Source organism: Vicugna pacos, chromosome 17 (genome assembly GCF_048564905.1).
Source record: "Vicugna pacos chromosome 17, VicPac4, whole genome shotgun sequence".
NCBI classification, from domain to species: Eukaryota; Metazoa; Chordata; class Mammalia; order Artiodactyla; family Camelidae; genus Vicugna; species Vicugna pacos.
Window position 1 is genome coordinate 1,816,018 of NC_133003.1, and position 6,532 is coordinate 1,822,549.

Genomic DNA, 6,532 nt, shown 5'->3' on the forward strand with positions numbered 1-6,532 from the left:
AGGCAAATCATGACTGGAATGGGCTTCAGAGAAAGCATAAAGTGAGAGATTAGAGACAATTATTGTAGCTATAAATGGAGCTGCAATGGCAAGAAGAGAAATCGGAATGTAACGGACAGGATTGCAGGTGTGAGCAGTTTTTTTTTTTTTTTACTGTGAGAAATGATAGCAAACATGTACACTGTTGGGAAAAGTCTGATAGAGGGAAAACTGCTATAGAGATGTCTGATGAGGTAGGAGGTAGGGATGGAACATAAATGAAGAGGCAGGGGCTTGACAAGAGCACAGACAGTTCATCCATAGTCTTCCTCTTCCCAACGTTCTGTGTATCTTCCTTGTGGAGGACGGTCCACATGGGAGGTGTGTTAACCACCATGTGAGTGTTCATTAACACCATCAGAATAAAACAAATATGCCTCATCATGCATAAAACTAGCCCCCACTCAACACCCGGGGCTGTCCTGTCAAGTCAGCCAGCCTCACAGCGACGGTCCAAAACCTTCTATGAGGAAAATATTACAAAGGATGAAGAATTTCATGGTCATTGAAAGTGACATAGTGGAGATGCTTGAATACCACTCAAAGCCATTCACTGAGCATGTGGCAGATTTAGGTCAGTAATTGAAGAGGAGAAAGTCCTCTGGGCAGACTTCTCAAAAGGCAGTGACTGAAGTGGCCAAGGGCTAAAGAGAGGCTCGCAGGGAAATCGCTGAAGCTCCTGAATGCTTTTGTGGACATTTATGATCATGCGGCAAAAGGTAATGATAAAATGAAGGATGATATATTACACTGTGTTACAGTGTTTCCCGGAAAAGCTCTATCTATGCCATATCTAATCCAGTCTAAGAATTACATCCCAGCTACCTTCTCCTTTTCCCCTCAAGACGTTCCTCCTGCACCCAAAAAATACAACTTTTCTCAAGAAAAACTGACCATCTTCCCGGAATAGGGAAAAACTATTATTATTCTATTCTAATAGACATTAACAAATACAGTTTTTCAGTAACTGATTGAAAGTCAGAACAAAACAATATGTTTGAACTCAATGCACCCCAGTCTCTCTTCTTTTTTATTGCAGTATAGTTGTCTTACAATATTGTGTTAGTTTGTGGTGTACAGCATAGTGATTCCATTATACAGAAACAGATACTCTTTGCCACTATAGGGTATTACAAGACACTGAATACAGTTCCCTGTGCTATACAGTAGGGCCTCGTTGTTTGTCTATTTTATATACAGTAGTGTGTATCTGCTAGGCCCAAACTCCCAATTTATCCCTCCCCCACCCCCATTCTCCTTTGTTTTCTGTGTCTGTGAGTCCATTTCTGTTCTGTAAATAAGTTCATTTGTATCATTTTTTAGATTTTTTACCCTAGTTTTTAGGATAACTAAAAACTTCCCATTCTCAGCATTCCTAATTGATCTTAACAAAATTTTTTCTTCTTTCACTGCTCAAAACAATACACCTAAGAACTTCCCTCCACACCTTTCTTAATCAAGTTTACTGTCTCTTTGCTGTTCTTTGCCAAGAGTACCATCAACTAGAAGAAACAGACACAGATGATAAACTCACGGAATAAATACTCTGACCGGATCCCATTGTTAGATGAGTGTATATAATATATATAGCACTTCCTGTTATTTATATATATATCAAGTAGAAATGGTTCCCAGTTTAATTACAATATAAAAGCTGCTTTAATTAGTAATGTACACTTTCACATGTTATATTGAGATACTCCTTACTTTTTAGCAGGCTTAATCCTCCCATATTTCAGAAGTGTTCCTTCCAACTGTTATAGACTGAATTGTTCCCCCCCCCAAATTTATATGTTGAACCCATAACCCTCAACGTGACAGTATTTGGAGACAGGTCCTTTCAGGAGGTAATTCAGGTTAAATGAGGTGTTAAGGATGAGGTCCTAACCCAACAGGACTGGTGCTCTTATAGGAAGAGGAAGAGACACCAGAGAGCATGCCCCCCTCTCACACACACACATACACAGAACCAGCCATGTGAGGACACAGCAAGATGGGGGCCAGCTGCAAGCCAGGAGGGACACCTCACCAGAAAACGGGTGTGCTGGCACCTTGATCTTGGACTTCTAACTTCAAAAACTGTGAGGACATAAATTTCTGTTGTTTAAACCACTCAGTCTGTGGTATTTCATCACAGCGGACTGAGATGACTCATGCATTGTCACTTGTTAATCCCAGCTCCATAGACTGGAGGGGGTGACAGGCTTCACATCAAGGGGTATCACGGTGGAAACACGTGGGCAAAGTAGATCTTTTGGGATCACTCATGTTTCCAACAAAGTCTCTGTCTGCATGTGTGTATGGTAAATTGAATTTTTTTCAGCCCAATTCATTATCTGCCTTAGTTTATAGCAATACAGATTATTACAATATGAAAGTGCATTGGAGAATGGTCTTGTTATTGGGAAATACATGCAGTTTGCCACTTACTTTCAAATAATTCAGGAAAAAAGAGAATGGCTGGATAGACATAGAAATATGTAATTGGTAGTTCTAATGTGATAGGATGTGACAGGTGATAAATCTAGGGAGGAGTATAAAGATGTGCTTTTTCCTAACTGAAGTATAGTCGGTTACAGTGTGTCAATTTCTGGTGCACAGCATAATGTTTCAGTCATACATATACAAACAAAGTATTCCTTTCCATATTCTTTTTCATTATAGATTACTAAAAGACACTGCATAGAGTTCCCTGCACTCTACAGAAGAAATTTGTTTTTATCTACTTTATATACAGTAGTTAGTATTTGCAAATCTCCAACTCCCTATTTATCCTTTCCACCCTCTTTTCGCCCCACCCCAGTAACTGTAAGTTTGTTTACTATGTCTGTGAGTCTCTTTCTGTTTTGTACATGAGTTCAGTAGTGTCTTCCTTTTTAAAGATGTACTTTCCATTCCACCTTTCTTTAGATTTGAAAAGCTTTCAAATAAGAAGTTGAGGGGGAAAACGGACTTCACAAGAAATAACTAGAAGTCATTCTACAGGTAAAGACTCCAGGTTCCTCTGTCTCAGTGCTGCCCTGCCATCTCTCTACTTCTAATGAGGTTTTCAACAAGTGGCTTCGCTTCCCATCGCCTGGGTTTCCACATCTGCAAAATAATAAACCTTCAGAGGTCCGATGGGAGGCTAAGTAGTAATATAGGTAAAGCGGTCAGAATGGTGCCTGGTGTGTAGTAAGTGCTCAATAAAAAGTGCTAGTGCTAATAATAAGTATGATCGTTAACATTACTGCTATTATTATAGACTATTTACAGAACTATTGAACTGGGAACATCTAGGAAGAAATACAAAGAAGTGAATTCATTTTTTAAAAAATCACACTTCTCAGAATAAAAAAAAAAGTAAATGCCTTCTAGGAGCTAAAAACCCACCTTATCGTGGTCCCCTTACTCAACTGATATTTATTGAATTTAAGATTTGAAATAGCCATGTTTTAAATTTTTTCCCCACCTGATGCATGAATTCTGTTATTTCCCCAAAAGTATCCATTCAATGCCTCCTTAAATCCTTAGCTCTCCCATCAGAAGCCAGTCATTACCAAACATAGACATACTAACCCCACTGCACTCCAGTTTCTATTTCTCTGGCTCCTGATTTCATCACTGCCTAGTACTTTTAAAGGTTTAAAACTCAGCAGGACCACTGGGGCACAGGAAATCAAATAAAGTGACTCAGTTAATCAGACTGAGCAACTTTTTCTTCTGAAAGGGGAACATAATCGCAGAGACACAGAGAGATTGCAAAAAGCCTCTCCCAGGGAGGTAGCTGATGAAACACAGAACTGACATAATGGTTCACTGGTACCCTCCCTCTCAGCCCCGGACACACTTCCCCCCTATCCCAGCACTCCCACTGAGCTGGGTGACAGCTGAGTGTGAGAAAGAAACAGAAGGCGGAAGGAGAAGTGACACTGGTGTGTTCACTCTCAAAGAACCTGTTACACAACTAGTGTGTGTGTGTGTGTGTGTGTGTGTGTGTGTGTGTGTGTGTAGGAGTTAGAATAAAGCCAAACGGAGAGTTAAAAAAATAAAAATAAGCAAGAGGACTCGTTTCAGTCCCCACAAATCCCTTCAGTGTCTGTATCTGTGATTTCAACAACTCATGCACAGTTGGATAGATTTCTTAATCATTCTTCTAGTAAATTTATATGCAGAACCATCTCAGTAGACAAAAATAAATAAGTCTATGTGCATGTAGAATTGGTGGTAAGCTTCCATGTGTACATTCAAAACACAAAAAAGTATGTATGTATTTTTTTTAACATTTTCACTTAGCAAATTTTGTTCTGAATTTATTTCAAACTAAAATAGACCCTAGCAAAATACTGCGTAATGTTTTTTTCATAACCTAAACAACAGTTTAGTTATTTAAACTCTCTCTTATAAACATTATTTCCTGACACGTTATACATGTCACTAAGTCTCCAAGCCCGGAATTAGAACAGCCCTCTGACGTGCCACGCTGACATGGCACCATGAGCCTTTCCTTGACAGCGACTTAGCAGAACCAGTTTTCGACAGATGTTTTCATTTTTTAATTCCAGTTAAAGATGGTAAGTTACCCGTGTTGACCTTCTCTCCTAAGATCCAGCTAACACTATAGTTAAGACAAAAGATCCAAATTCACGAGAGCAAAGAATAAAAGCGGAGATATCAGCACGTGAGAAACATTTAATAGTGTTTCGGGAGATGGAAAGCAGGTGGGTTAGGAGTGACTGACTGAGAAGGCAGAGGTGGGTGAAGGAGACTGATTGACTTCCAAGGACCGCAATGGGTCCTTCAAGGCAGGGGCCTGAAAGCAGGAGGCCCGGCTGACCCCAGTATACTCGAAATCAAATTGCACTGGTCCCCAAGTCCCATACATATGCAGAGATTCCATTCTTCCATAAGGAGGTACAGCACTTAGAGGAAGTCTCCAATAGGAAAAAGACCAAAATAAGCAAATAAGAGAAATAAAACTAGAGGGCACAGAGTTAATGCAAGGAATAGACAAAGACCTAAGATTACTAACAGCAGCAGTATGACTCCAAAAGATGAGAAGGAAGAGATGATTAACATTTACTATGTGCTCAATATTCTAAGTGTTAATTCATATTTAATATATATTATAATAAACACATATAATACACCCCTACTAGTTTTATGTATAATTATATTATACATGAAATCTCATAGTTACAGAACTCTCTTTAATTCTTCCACAATAGGGAAGAGAAGGGAATAAGACAGGTTTTACAAGGCCATCCATCAAATAATCAAAAAAAGAACAAGCCATATCTCAAATGCAGGGAATCTGGGAATGAAGAATGCCATGGTAACAAAATCCATCTGATAATAAAACAGCACTCTTGAGAATTTTTTAATAGCTGAATTCAATTTTCCCGAAGAAAATCCTCAGAAAATTAGAAGAAAAAAAAAGATAAAGAGACAAATTGCAAATGCAAACAGGAAGTAAATACAGAAACAACCCCTATGGCTCCATACCCTATTCTAAAGGTAAAGAAGAACAACAGCAACAAAGTGTAGTCAGGATATTATCAAAGAAATACTTGTTCAAGATCAAAAGGACCTGAATCCAGTTGGTGCCCAGAAGTGCAGAATGCAGAGTCACCTACACCAAGACACATCCACGTGGAAATTTAAACTTCTCAGAATAACAACAAAAATAAAAGAAAAACAAAAGGGTAAGAGCTTTGAGAAGCCAAAGGGAAAATATCAACATGTGGAAAATGAAATAAAACAATGTCATTAGACTTCTTGAAAGCAAGACTGTGCTAAAACACAACTGAGCCATGCTTTCAAAATTCTAAAGGAAAAGACTGCTATATTCAACAAAAATACCAATAAAGTGTGAAATTAAAAAATGTTCAGACATTGTCTCAAATGTTTTCTTTTCATGAACCCAGCTGTTTAGGACTTTAATGGAGGATGTGCTGTAGCAAAATAAAGGAGTAATGTAAGAAAGAGAGAGATGTGGGAAAAGAAGGAACCCGATCCAAAAGACGGGGAAAACAAAGCCATGGGTCGGGGTTGCAGCTAGCCAGAACAGGAGCGCCCAGAACGCACAAGCTCTATGAAATGAAAGGGAATCTGATCTGAGGCATAAGCTAAAAACATCTAGACATGCAAATAAACAAAGCAGCGGGAAACAATAGAACCATACCTGAAAGGAAATGTAACCTTTATGTAGCATAACAGAAGGTCGGAGCATAAGATCTACAGTTGCTGAATCAATCAATCACAGCATAAGCATATTATTTAGAAATATGGGGCTAAAAGAAAATCAAAGATATAAAAAAAGAAAACAGTATTTGCAGCGGGACAATGGGACGAAGGACAGAGAGGTGATGCTGTTGTGGATTTTTCAAATATATACCAGTATCATTTTGATACATTTAATCTTATTTTGAAATTCTAACCAGCTGGAGGATTTCCAAAGCCACAATATCTTACATTCATAGCTAAGACCTTACAATACATACATACACCCACA

The 6,532-nt window shown here is 38.6% G+C and overlaps 1 long non-coding RNA gene across 1 annotated transcript; it reads left to right on the top strand.

Annotated features, from left to right (window-relative positions):
• The first annotated feature begins 2,952 nt into the window (after positions 1–2,952).
• On the top strand, positions 2,953–5,917 carry LOC140686539 (uncharacterized). The gene is made up of 2 exons (XR_012060360.1): positions 2,953–3,024; positions 5,247–5,917. It is a non-coding gene; the product is annotated as an uncharacterized lncRNA (long non-coding RNA).
• Positions 5,918–6,532: the final 615 nt, after the last annotated feature.